At 50.0% G+C, this 14,490-nt stretch overlaps 1 protein-coding gene across 7 annotated transcripts in view; it reads right to left on the reverse strand.

Moving 5' to 3' along the window:
• Rbp6 (RNA-binding protein 6) overlaps positions 1–14,490 on the reverse strand; it is a 526,892-nt gene that overhangs the window by 336,710 nt on the left and 175,692 nt on the right. The gene's annotated exons all lie outside the window — the stretch shown is intronic.

Below are 14,490 nucleotides of genomic sequence, written 5' to 3' on the forward strand. Positions count from 1 at the left end.
AAAAGAGAGATGAGTAGTGCACTTATATTAAGACACAAATTGTTTCAAAGAGGCACGAAAATGCGGAGTAGGAGGGGGTAACATAAACTTGATTGCACCGCGCAACGCTATCCATTTCCGCCTCATTGGGCTAAGACTGAGTGGGCCACTTTACCCCATACAGAACGTTGTCAGAGCTCAGCATTATCACTGGAAAGGTCGCAGAACTGGTGGACCGTAGTGACTGACCAAGGGTAACGCCACCGAGTCAATGATTACGACGCATGTACCAGAATGAAAGCTTGGGTGAGTTGGTGACGGTTCACTTGCCACATAGCGATAAACAGACACGGATAGAGGGACACCCGTCCTGTTTGTCTCCCTGTGTCCGTGTCTGTATAGCGATATGTGGCAAGTGCATGGACGCATGAACGCTCTGCGCGGGAAAGGGATAACTACACCATCAAATGAGGAAAACCCCGGTGTTTCCGTAACTTGCAGAAGTTCTATCAAAATGCAAAGCCAAACAGCACCTCGTACTTTCACAGCCTTGATTAGAGCGCTAGAAGCGGCGCGCTACGGGACCCATTGGCGGCTTTTGCCGCTGCTTCCTTAAATTTTGAGAACACTCTGAGCCATCAAAAGCTACCCACGATGCATGGAAAGACAAAAAACAAGAGAGGTATGATTTTTTTTTACACAATCCGGCCACTCGTGTATAGCGCCAGGCCACTATACAAGCGTGTCGAGGACTGTACGATCCCTGAGCTCCGTGAACTGCGTTGGTAACCTGCCGCAAATTGCGGTATACAGCTCACGGGCTATAAAGGTGAAAATTGTGTACTTTGCGGATCATCTACAGGTGCGGACTAGACATTTTCTTCTTCAACCACGTCCAATGTAGCTTGAAATGCCCAATGCAATGGACCTTTTTCATGGTGGCACTTCGCGCATGCGCACGTAATGCAGTGAGGGAAGCGCGCGACCGCCATGTTTTTTGGTGGTTCGTCGAAGAGTTCAGCGGCCGGAGCGGTGCGGTCGGTTGCGTCGCTCGATCGGCACTTCGCTGTTGCCTAGTTGTCGTCAACTCTGCGCTTTGCGTTCCTGCTGAAATAGCTGGCGAGATGCCTCAGCGATGCGCCGCCATGGGATGCTTCAATTTTCGCAAAAAAATCAGGAAATGTAAGATTTATTTAAATTCCCAGTTGCATCGCTGCATGCAGCCAAAAGACTTAGTGGGTGCAAGCAACGTGCCATGTGAATGTTGATGTAGCTGCGAGGCAGCAAACTGGCGTGTCTGCAGCGACCACTTTGTGACAGGCGCAAGCTCAGTTTCTTCTTTCTTGCACTCTGTTTTCTAAGAAGCTGTAGCGGGAAACACGGGATGCGACGCCTCTGTTGTCCATTTGCTAGTGCAGCAAAAGTGGCTGCATAAAAGAATAAGCGGAAACTGTGCGGGTCTGTCAACTACTCCACGTGGATTATAATAACCTCAGCAGAACTCTTCGAGCTAGTTGGTTCATACAGACGCGGGGAACTGCGCGAACGAGACGCGGACAGCGAAGAGGCGAAGACTGAGTGTTTGTGTGCGTCTTTGTCTTTTCGCCGTCCCCGACTCGTTGGCGTAGTTCTTTCTTTGCCGCATGCGGATAGAAGGGAGCCTAAAAGATAGGGTGAAATGTAAAAGGAATGTAGTACGCCTGCGGGAATGTGCGCGCGCCGTGGCATGGCCGGCCTCGAGGTGAGCGCACCGCCGCGGCCACAGTGTTCGCCGAAACGACGACGATGTCGCCAGAACGCCGGGTACCTTCCGCTTATGAGCAGCTTCCCTCCGAAGGAAGTCACCTCGACATCTTTTGCTGCAGTATATTGTGCCCATTTCAGACCATCGCAGTGGAGTGGACTATGCGGGTACGAGGCGACGGCTTCCTCAGCGTAACTCTCGTGCGCTCGCGAGCAAGCCGATTACGCCGGTTAGTAAGCGCCTCGGCACCTCCACAGCGCTGTATCACGTTGTTAGATCGAGTGCGCATCATCAACACTCTGGCACAGCCTTGTTATCAAACAACGAGCACGCTCGACTAGGTACCCGGATCGGGCTTTCAACACATCGATTTTCCAACACAAGAATGCTAGCCGCGTCGGGGCTGTCGCCCGCTATCTCAGTATCAGCAGCTCGTCCTCGGACAAGTGCTGAAGAAGGCAACGAATGTATTTCTCCTCTTCGAAAGGCCACCATTTCCGCATTTGCCGGTTCGATGCGCCAAAGCGCATGTCAATCACATTGTCAACCGGCGACACAGAAGTCAGATTATTCGTCCACAGGTGCTTGCTCGCGTCCAAAAATTGCGCGAAATCCATTGTCAGCTCAAGAGAAAGAAAATGTTCACAGCACTAAAGGCAAAAGCATACTGAAACTCTATAGGCGGCGTTCGGATGAGCACGAAAACTTCAGCAACCGATCAACGCACGGACGGAACACCGAACCGACCACACCGACTGCTGCTTACCGCGCGACGCAAACCGACCGACCGAAACACCAATTGTGATGCGGCGGCCGCCGCTAGGGGCGCTCTCGCAACGTGAAAAAGGCCCATTCCATGCATCGGGCGCGAACTTTGTTCCGGATGAGGACAATCTACAAACCTGGTTCAGATTGCAAAGCGGAAAATAGGGCAGGCAAACACAGTTTTCGAAATAGGGCTCGTCACTATGGTAGCGCTTTGGGCACGTTGTTGAAACAACAAGGAGAGCAGAGCGCAGGTCAGACGAGACAAGATAAAAAACAAAAAGCGCGCTCACTCTGTAGCACGCACCGCGTGACGGGGGCAGCGAGAACTCCCGCACAGCCAAGGAAACAAAACGAGCCCTGTGCATGAGCAGCGCGGGCAGGAAGAGGCGCAGCCGCATCGCGTGCCTCGCTCATGCGACGTAGGCATTCCGTCGCCGCCGCTCGCGGGCCAGCGGCGCATTATTTGCTCGCGCGGCGCCCGGCGACCAGCGGGGCGCTTCCCGAAGCGATTCGACCTTGGCTGCGGCGACGGCCGCTTCCGGGCTCGTGAGCGAAGCCGCCCCAGCGGCCACCGGCAGCCGAGCCAGCGCGCGTGTTCGCCGCGTGTGTGTCTATATGCGCTGCATGCGGGGCTCGGAGAGAGAGAGAGAGAGAGAGAGAGAGAGAGAGAGAGAGAGAGAGAGAGAGAGGCGCGCTCGCTACGCCCGCGATGAACTGCGGCACGAGCCGAGCACGCATATGCAAGTGGCGTCCCCCCACACGCGTAGGCACCCGAGCCGGCCTGAGGGCGGTGTTACGCGTACTCAGAACAGTATCTCGCACTCAAAAAATATAACTGAGCGAGTTCGTGTGGCTGCATAGTAGTAGTAGTAATAGTAGTAGTAGTTAAAACTAAAAGAAATGGCCTGATACTGGAGGCTACCTTCGCTGCCTCTGTGAGCTGTGCGCGTGTGAGCAATCCCGCAGCCTTTCAAGGGCAGGATAGAGAAAAGATGGGACGACGGGATAGTTTATGTAAAGAATAGACCCTGTAAATGATAGGGAAGAGAAGCAGATAAGAACGAACGCAGAAAAAGACAACCATCAGAAAATAAGAACCACCAGGCTTCTTACATTTCTTTTTTTTCATGATGTTCTGATCCCACTACTGCAAATGTCAGGTTGAGCGAAGCAGGGCCCTATTTTAAATGCCTAATAAGATCGCGTGTGTCTCTGTTGTACATGTGATTCCAGTTTGGCGCAATCGTCGTCTAGAGATCTGTCACTTTCTATGATGCGCAGTGCGCCACCGCCAGCGCCACGCGTCAGTCGCGTTCGTGCACGTTTCTACAGCGCAGAGCCCAGCACAGCCTCAGCCTCCAGACCATCGCCCCAGCGTTAATCCGCGAAAGGGCGAGTCCTCTCGGGAAGACGTCGATGGAGTCTTGGCCGCGGCCGACGAGGAGGGGAGAGACAGTGCGCGCGAGCTGTTAAAACCGCAAGTGACACCAGGAGACGACACCCTAATCTCAATGGACTTAGACAGCCCCGTTCTCGGAATCCTGGCTGCCCGCGCACCGCTCCACCGTTTAAACGCGCCGCGCTCAACTGCGCCGATGCGTCTAACTTCCCCGTCCTTGTGGAGGTCACAGAAGTCTCTATCGAGATCCAGACTGGCATGGATTTTGCTTTAAGTACGAAGGTTTTGACACTCTTTTAGCAATCCATTACACCAATCGGCTGCGCTTTTGAGAACGCTGATCGCCGATCTCCCGATGCCTATGCGATACATCAATGCCCGCGTTGTTTCTATGCCCTATAGGATACATGAACGCAGCCTACGCTGGTTCCCTTTACAGAGCTAGCAATGACCCGAAATAAGCCGCAGAAATATTTTAATTAGAAGAACTTACGAGATGCGCGAAAAGACACTTCAGGAGACTTTCGCAAGCGCGTTCAAAAATACGTGCACCAAATGGGCGTTTCAGGCAGAGAAGAGCAATCACCTTTTACTGCACCATTTCCCTACACAACATAGCAGCCGACCGATTATCTCGATTTCCTTCAAATCGCACGTGCGCTTGGTGTCTTTTCGTCTTGTCGTTGGTCAAGGTGCAAGTAAGGAAAATGAAAGTTTGAACGGCTCCTCCTACACTTTTTACGTTCATTTGTACAATAAAAGACGGGCCTGTAGGCGCGACCACGCCCCAACCGTGCAGTCATGGACTTGGGGAGCGTTCCATGTAAACTAAAGCAAATCTCACGAGCAGTTTTCAATGAGATGCAGGAGGAGGAGGAAAACGAAAGGCGGTGACAGCGGGAGCCGTTGAGATTCGCTGCGCGAAGCCCGAAGCTCGCACGCACCCGCTCTGTGCACGGGACTCCATTATATGGGCGCTCTCACCAACGACACCACGCCCGTCGTCCACTCGCAATCGCGCCGGCAGAAGCAGCAGCGAAATAACGCTTGATGCGAGAGTGCTCGGTCGCGGCGGCGATGACGACACCAGGGAGGGGAATCCTTGCGTCTCCTTCTCTCAAACCCAACCTTCTTCCCATTTGTGGTGTCGGAGGCGACGCGGGTGAAAAAAAAAAGAGAAGAAAAATAAAAGCACGCACCAGGCACGACGCTTTAGGCTCGGAGAAAGAGCGAGAGTGAATGTGTGTGTGTGTGGGCGACCGGTCCCGCCGGCAGATGTTCACCGTTAATAAACAATGGCGCTAGCGTGGGTCGCGGCCATTAGGCGTTGTTCCAAAGTCGCCGCCGCTGCCTGCCTGGCTGTCCGAGCGGCTGTGCGCGCCGCACGCATTCGAGGGTACAGCGGTGTAGCAGACCGCTCCCGAATGAACTCTATTGTAGAGCCGAGAAACAGGCCCTAACACGAGAGAGCGTTGCCGCGTTGAGCAGCAACCCTTGTGCGCATAGTGGGAATTTCTCCTTGAAGCTCTCTTCGCTGCGTGCGTTCTGGCCGTGTGGTGAAGCAGGTTCCTTCTCGGTTTCCTGAGATAGGTTAATGTAGCGATTTTTTTTTATACTACGATTCTATATTCCAGGGGTGGCTAGACATACACACGCAAAGAAGCATAAAATAAAAATAATCTTTTTCGTGAAGAGCCACAATATAAAGGGGTGCGTGACAATTATTTTATAATTCTTCCAAAAAAGCTGGTCGTAATAGTGAATCCCTCGTGCAGGGTTTGCTCACTGTGCTTCTGAATTTGCGATGCCCCAATCAAACATAAGGGAAGCTGTCTTTAGAGGCAGAAATCGGAGGGGAGGAGGACAGATGTCAGACAGTCACGAGTCGCACTTGCACCTGTGAGAATGGGCACGTTGGACGACACGTGTGGAATGGAATCGAAGACAATTAACCGTGACATGTTGCAAAAAATGAAAACTATGCGACAGATAACTGCATCATGTTTAGGTAAAGCCTCTCGAATTGATTACGAGTGTTTAAAATATACTTATGGTCAGTGTTGATTGGTGTAAACTTGGGGTATGGATAAGTATGAATAACAGTCTTCGAGCGAGTGACACGGAAGAAGGTACGTAGTACATTTTCTGATGTGCTTACCGACAAAATAATATTATCCGTAGAAAAATACAAATATTTAGGTGGTAGATTTACCAACAAGCTTCTTGGTAAGACCATATCTTATATATATGCTCAGCACCTCGGCGCCAGTTATTATCTCTCAAAAGGAAACTGTAAAACACACCTGTAACTACCAAAAGCTTCGAAATTGAAATAAAAATTATAGTCTTAGTGGTTTTGTGAGACGTTCACACTAAAAAGGGCTATGCAAATGAAGCATGTCCAAAGCGAGGACGTCCAGTTCAGCATTGTAAAATACAGCTAACAGGGTTCCCCCTCTTCACTGATGCTGTAGAATATAATTAGTACGTTAGAACAAAGTCGTAAAATCAGCCGTCTATAATTTTTAAACAGCATCTTAAATATAAAAATAAGGCTACAACTCCCTCACTGTGTGAAGCTGCTTAGTGCATGCAGAACCATACACCGACAACCTATTCGTTAGGCCAAAACAAAGTCTCGTATGAATACTTTCTTTCCGTGAGATATCATTGAATGGAATTCGCTCTTTGTTCAGAGGCTAGAATCAAGAAATTTGCCGGCAAGCACTGGAAAACTATTTTTACCATAAATTAGTGTCTACCTAACAGGAAATTCGGCGTACTTTCCCTGTTTTCTACTAGCGCTTTGTGATACCTCTTTGCTTTTACCTCCCATACTATACATTTTTTGTTCGTTTTGCTGGGCGCAGTTACTGCCAACCTGTGTGTAAATCCATACGTCAGGGCTCCTTCATTTTGGCTACTATTTCTGAGGCAAACACTCACATGCTTTTTACCATAACTATAAACTGCTGTCTGCATATTATTCGCAAGTTGTTCTTTGTATTTTTCTATCATTTGCATTCTTATAGCCTTGTCAGCTCCTCCTTCTTCGGCCATCCTTCGGACTAGCAGTGCTAAAAATAAATAAAGTGAATGAAGAAAGAACGACGAAACAAGCATGACAAGTGGCACAACTGATTAAATTTCATTCGAACGGTTCCAAAGGTTGGGTTGCTCCGGATTACGTATGCTGCGGTATTTGTAGAAATTTCGAAAGAAATCTGATATTGTCACTTTTGTTTGGGCGTGTGGTTCCTCTCTCTTCGTTTGTTTCTGCGCCATTATTTCCTACGCATGCAAGTGTGCCAGCCGCCAAGCTACAGAGTTCTTGTGAACTAAGCATTCGTAACCCTAGCGCCGATTTTAGCAAATGCAGAGCGCAGCCGACGAATCAATGGCGAGATAATAATCTATTTTCTTCGGCAGCAACTACGTGTACGAGTAGTAGACAGGATCGATCGTCAGAAGCTTTTACTTCGATCAGCACGCATTTTTTTTTTTTTTACAAAAGCGAGTGACGTCTGCGCACAAATCAACAAACGAAGTTATTTGCAGCGATGAGCCGACCGCCAGCACTGACAGCCAACTGTCTGCGAAGAAACGGCGAAACAACAGTGCCAGGCCACAAAGTTCTGTAGGAACAGCAAGATACGAAGGCGGTAACGATAGTGAAACTCCATTAAAGCTACCATTTTATCATGGCATCATCGTGAGGGACAAGCTTGAATTGTGAAGGCCTAGTGTTCGCAGATATGCACCTTCAATGTGTGGGCAGTTGGTTAAAAATGAGTTAAGGCCTTGTGGTTCTGCACATTTATTTTTCATACTTATTAATTGAGCATTTTGTGAGAACCCCTCAGCAGTATCTGTCACCTATGAAAGCAAAAAGTGGTCTCACACATTTTATTTCACAGTGCGCGTGAGCGTCCTTCAATGATGGCGTCAGCTATACTTTTTACCCGATTGCCGCGGGCACTCTGTGAATGGTTTATGAAACATCTAGCATAACTCGTAACTCAGCATGCGCAGGTGAGCGTGTGCCCTGAACACAACGGCGCACACAGCATTCTATGCAGGGGGCGAGTACGCGGCTCCTGTAACGTTCCCAGTAGATTCATCCGCAAAAAAGTCGTCTTGGAACGGCATAGTTCTGCTGTTCTGCGCATTACAGCGTATAATGCACCACATCATGCATGGCATTTCGTTATGTCATTACGCTATGCACAGAGTCATAACGCCGGTTCGCCTTAGAAGGTGCAAAAATCTCTCTTTATTCTTATTTCAGGGCCTTTGAAACAGAGGATATTGGCAGCCATTGCATTTGCACTGCATCTATCGGCAACTGCAGCACTTGTGTACAAAATACGCAAACCCTCCCTTCCATCGCATAGCTTTCATAAGTATTCATTCTTCATGACGTTCGTCTAAAATATGGTCCCTGCCGCCGGTAAACGCGCGCTGGTGGTTCGAACTGGGAGCAGAACCCTCAGACTTCTCGCGTTTCAAGACCAGCACAATGCAGCGCTTAAGTCATGTGCCCTCAGAAACTTAGTGCCGCCGTCACAGCCGAAGCGCGAGCTGCCGACCACACATGCTGATTTCCAGACACGTGGTGAGGACAACGATGACCGAGACAGTAGCGCAACAACGCGGCGCAAGAACGCGTGCCTGCATGGATGAATAAAGGAGCTATTGATTGAAAGCCATCTTAAACTGAGTTCTACAAATTCATAACTATGGGATATGCTGCAACCTTCTTTTTTCCCTTTCGCTCGGTTGTCTCTTTTGGTATCGCATATTATTCATGTGGGTTTCACGCCCCAAGCGACATGGCCTACGAGGGACGCAGTACTAGAGCGCTCGAGGTTAATTTCGACCACCTGGAGTTCTTTAACCTGCACTGGCATCTCATAATACATGGACGTCTAGCATTTCGCCTTTATCGAAACATGGCAGCTGCGGCCGGGATCGAATCCGCGTCCTCGGGATCAGTAGTTGAGCTCCCTAACCACTCAGCCACTGAGGCGGTGCGGTTGTCTTTTTGTTTTGTTTAATTTAGATTATGTATTTGCATTTCTTTTTTCAGGACGCCACATCTAACGGCTAGCCTCCTCTTTGGAGCTGCAAGGGAATACTGTTCAAGTCTGCACCGCGCTTGAGAGCAACAGCAACGAGAAGGCCTTGAGGCCACTGCAATCGCCGCTGAATTCAAACCTCTTATCTTCCTTCTCTCTCACCCTCCTCCCAATGATCGAATGAAGCGTCAGCTACGCCCAGCTCGCCGCCGAAAGGTGAAGGGTTAAGCGCGTCGCAGCCAGAGTCGTCAGCGCGTGCCGTTATGCTGCTGCTGGCCTCGTGAAAAATGCGCGCAGCCAACGCACGCAGCTCAGTACGACCTCTGTGGCACTCATTTTCACCGGGCTCATTCCATGAGTGTGAAGCCAATCAAATTCAAATCGTTAAAACGCCGTATGCTGGAACAGCCCGCCCTTCCAGTCACAACCGCTTTATTGAAAACTCGACTGGTTGGCCTTCCAGCAGCGCGCAAGAGGTCGAAGCGTGCGTCACGCGATTCCAATCTCGCCTTACGAAAGAGGACTTTTCTGAGCTTCAGATTTTCAGGGTCAATTCTTTGCCACGCTATGAAGCAAGAGCGTCGACCGATGAAGTTTAGCCAGTATAAGGAGTAACAAGAGATCGTGGATTTACTAGGCGTTTAAAGCCGCTTTAGTGAACGAAAAAAAAAAGGCAATCGATAACGCTGTAGCCACGAAGCACCGCTTCTGACTAACATTCAGATCATGCGCATTAAATGGCTCGACGATAATGCATGCCTATCAAGTTAATATCTAAGACGCTTTTAATGAGCGATGGAAAAAATTGGAGGGGACAGTTAAGCTCCGCCTTAAGGGTATGACGCGATAGCTTTGATTGGTTAATGCCCATATATGGAGAAGGCTATTCTCTACTTTATATTAGTAAGCGGTGGCTTAATAAGCCTAAGCGGTGGCTTAGTGGTTATGGCGCTCGGCTGCTGGCCCGAAAGACGCGGGTTCGATCCCGGCTGCGGCGGCTGAATTTCGATGCAGGCGAAATTCTAGAGGCCCGTGTACTGTGCGATGTCTGTGCACGTGAAAGAGCCCCAGGTGGTCGATATTTCTGGTGCCCTCCACTACGGCGTCCCTCATAGCCTGAGTCGCTTTGGGACGTTAAGCCCTAATAAACCAAACCAATCTACTTTGCATTTATAGATGCCTGGTTGTCTTCATACCCCTCCTGGCACAGCGGTGCCGCGGTCAAGCGATGCGTCTCTGCCCTGCGATGGTAGATGCTCCCCGCGGTGGGCCTTGCACGGCCCTGGTTGCTCTTCCCGAGCGACCAATCATTAATTTAATTGCATCCCGCCACAATAGAGAGTTTGATCACCATCCGGTGGGCACGTTGTGATGACGCCGCAAGGTCGCGTGACCCAGGTGGGCCGCCTGCCTCCTAGGTTGCTCTCTGTTCATTGTCTGTCTGTCTGTCTGTGTCTGTCTCTGCCTGGCGCTTGACCATCGTCTGCCAGTGACTACGATATGCAGCCAATGGTGACGTCCGGTCGCTAACTACCCAATGGCCGTGTCGTTTCCCACAGACACTTGAAAGCCGCGAGTATATCTGTTTGTTTGTTTGTTTGTTTGTTTGTTTGTTTGTTTGTTTGTTTGTTTGTTTGTTTATGGCGTTTAACGTCCCAAAGCGACTAAGGCTATGAGAGACGCCATAGTGGAGGGCTCCGGAAATTTCGACCACTTCGGGTTCTTGAAATTTCCGGAGCCCTCCACTACGGCGTCTCTGAATAAGCGATAAGAGAGGACCGAATGCAGGCGAAATAGACGATAGAAGATGTACAGCTTACAGAACACGGCCCCTGTTCAACATTTCAGGCAGGCCATTGCCGTATCAGTGCCCTGCACAAAGCCGTGCATCGGTGCCTGAATAAGAAAGTGTGCTGGTCGCGAAAATGAACATTAAGATCTTTACTGGGCGCACGCGCAAAAGCTACCAGCTTGGCTACACGAAACACGCCGCTGACGTGAAAACCTAATACAATGCTTTATGTATTTTCTCCTCCATATTTTACAAAGCTATGTGTGATATGGGGCTTAAGAAAAACTCCGAAACAGGTGCGACAGTCCTTGGCACAAGCTTCCCTTTCATCGTCTTTACTGGCGTACTTGAGCAAAATATCCGGGAAAGCAAAAGCAGCGCCGTCAGTAACGCTTTCGCGCGCTCGTCGTGCGCAGCAGATCAGAGAACGGGACGAAGCTTTTTCGTCTCTGCTCGGTGCACGGCACGCGCAATCAAATTGCGAATGTCTGCACACGTGAAGACAAAGAAAGAAAAAAAATACTTCCAAGAAAACGCACTGATGCGAAGTCAAGGACTGCAACGACGTCACGCGCCCAGGAAACAAAGTGGAGAAATAGCAAAGGGTTATGAAGAAGGGAGCAAGAACTGGGAGGAGGAGGAGGAGGAGGGGGGAGGGGGGGAGGGGGAGGGGGGCTATAAGTTGCCTTCTTCCAAGCAATAAATCGGAAGGGCAGAGGCAAAGAGGAAAACCGCAAAGTGTTTCACAGGGGGTTAGGAGATCAAAGGAAGGAAAGAATTAAAAAAAGAGATAGAGAAGAGAACGGAGGCAAGGGACGCAGAAAACAAATGCCTAGGTCGCAGAGGGAGGGACACAGTGGGGGGTGGCCGCGAAGGTGAGGGTGAACAGCAGCGGCGGCCCCCACCGAAAAAGCCCGGCTCGCTCCGTCTGAGTGCGCGCACCACCGACCGAAGCTGCGCGGCCGAGACGGACAGTTATCCGTCAGCATCAATCATATCGCTAAGGGCCCACTTTGAAATGCGCTTCCGCTCCGTCGCGCTCTGTGCGCCCCCGCTCCTTGTTCCCCCGAGGCCGATTCGGTTTTCTCCTCTCCCTCCTTCGTTCACTCTTCGCGTTTCTGCTTTCGTCCTATCGTCCTCCAGGACGTCTTTCCTTCTTCTTTTTATTTTCTGCTCTTGTATCATTCTCATTATACCTCATTCTTTCCTGCTGCGTCCTCTCTTCAGACTGCAGTTCTTGTCGCGTCTTCCTGCGATCCGCGAGAGCATTTTTACGTGCTTCGAGACCCGGCACGGGTTTCCCGTGTTCCTTCTGTGTTTCCACTTTTGCGGGCCTTTCTTTTCGTTCGAAGTGGCACAGTGGGTGGGGAGTGGCTTCGTCCGGAGCAGGACATCCCGTTCCAATTTCCCGCCTTGTTAGCCGCGTTTACATTTTAAGACACGCCGCCTTGTCTGGTGCCATTCTTTCGCCTCGCTCGGAGCAGATTGAACGGAAGGAACGCCGCCGCCGCGACAAAAGCGCCGGCAAAGAAGTGAAAAGACAAAGGGAGACAGTAACAGAAGGAAAGTGGGTAGCCAGGCAAGCAAACCGGCACATGATAAAGAGGGATAAAGGTATGAAAAGGTCAGGAAAGTGGAGAGAGGAGTACGATTAAAGCCAAAGCGCTTATAGCTGATGCACAGTCTTCAAGCTGTCACTGAGACCAGTTAACTTGAGCTGCAGTAGCAGCAGTCGAATTTCTTTGTTGCCTAAAGGGACAAAAAGGGCAAGTCCATCCAATCTTTGCTCTTAACGAAAATCGGTTCCATAACTCTCTTTATGCGCTGATGTTTTTTTTTCGGTAGCAATAGACTCGTTCATTGCTTAGAAAATTGCACTGAAAACGTTTCCCGCTACTCGATACAATATCGTGAAGTGTACACAAAAAGAGACTCCGTGATCCCTGCTTTAAAGATAAGGGCAGTCTATCCTAGCCTCCTGGTCTGATGATATGTCGATGCATGATAATTTACTTGCGAAATCGGATGCTTGCGGCGACACTGTCTGAATTTTTTGGACCTTTGGACTTTACTGGCTGATAAGTTCTCTCTTTCAGGGAAAGTGGCGTCTTTATCGTTAAAATGAAGTAATATAGCCGTGCAATTTGTCCTCAGAGCAAATTACGCCGCCGAAAGATGAGACAAGAATACAAATATATTACCTTCCTATAAAGTTGGGCTTTTGAATTTCAAGCGTGTAGGGACGCGAATCACAGGAGCAAGAAAGAAAGAGTACAGAAACATGGTGGACCGACGATGAACTCAATAAAATTACCAAGCTGTTACATGAACACGGTAACCCTGCACATGTTAATTACTAAAAAGGTGGACTGCTGTAAAGTCTGTACGTTCCACGGGTGCCGACAAGCACGGTGAAACAAAAAAAGAAGCCGTGAGCGTCCCTTTCTATGCGAGTTGTTTTCGAGAGGCAGAGAACCAGAGAAGCAGGTGAGACCCAGAGAAATTTGATGATTTTTTATAACCCATAAGGCCTGGGGTTCAGGGCTGCAGAAGCCACGAGGTCACCAGCCGAAATAGGCAACCACCTAGGCTGCTAAAAGAGGAAGGCGAGAGGGAAACGGCAAAGATCGGTGAGAAAAGGAGTCAGCGGGGCCCAAACCGGCGCACGATCAGACCTTTGGCGGCGTTTCAAACTAGGTGCGCTCCTTTCTTGAAACACGTTACACACAGAGGCGAGAGCGAGTCAAAGCCAAAGATATGAACGAAAATAAGAATGAGAAATCAAAGAGGAAGACAAGAAGGCCGTGAGTAAACGAGAGCGGAATGGAGTGAAGGGGATCGATTCGTCGGATGCAGGGAGTCCCACGATCCGTCTCCGACAGCAGCAGCACAGATGCAGCGAGCACGAAGACGTCACGGCCACCAATGCCTCACGGCGACGCCGCCTACTTGTGTATTGCTCCCTTTTTCTGCCATTCCCCCTTTCTCTCTCGTGCTGATGCCGCTGGTTGCCATATCCTTCGCGTCCTCTCAATGCTTTCACTTTCTGTGCTTCCATTCCATGCTCAGGCGCCTCTCGAGAGGCTTTCCCGCCGGCGTATTCGCCAACTGCAGCCTGTACAGCCACAAGGCTTGAAACCACGGTGAATTGATCACGGTGACTGAAGATTGTCACTGCGCCTTACCTAAAAGGGATAATAAATCCTCTTAAACGGCGTTATATGCCACTAAGCATCACGATTTGCGACCTAAAAGGGAAAAATTTGGAAAAAATGAAATTAAAAAAACAATAAAACCACAGTACAGAAAGCGGAGTCGAACGGACGACCTTCCATACGCAACACGAGCCTCTAATCCACTGCGCCATAGCGGCGATGTCAAGCCGTCGCTCTGAATGAATATTTATAACCAGCCTTAATGGTGGCTGCTACCTGCCGGTGGGCGGCGCTGTCATCGCTGGCTGTACCGGCTGCATTTGGCGAACACGCTTCCCGCCGCCGCTCCCAGCTCTAACCGCCGCGCGCAAACGCTTCTTTTCTTTCCTCTTTTCCCCACCGCACTCTCCATCGCCTTTCTGCCGACTCTCGCGTTGGTGCCTCCCGATCTCTGTTTTTATGTTGTCAAGCACGAACGCGAGCGCAGGGAAGAGAGGGACAACAAAGTTGCGATGTCAGCGTTTGGACGCGTCACTTCATCCGATTTTTGCCCCAACCCCTTTTTCCTTCCCTTC

This window comes from Amblyomma mixtum, chromosome 2 (genome assembly GCF_055824585.1).
Source record: "Amblyomma mixtum isolate Tamu chromosome 2, ASM5582458v1, whole genome shotgun sequence".
Taxonomy (NCBI): domain Eukaryota; kingdom Metazoa; phylum Arthropoda; class Arachnida; order Ixodida; family Ixodidae; genus Amblyomma; species Amblyomma mixtum.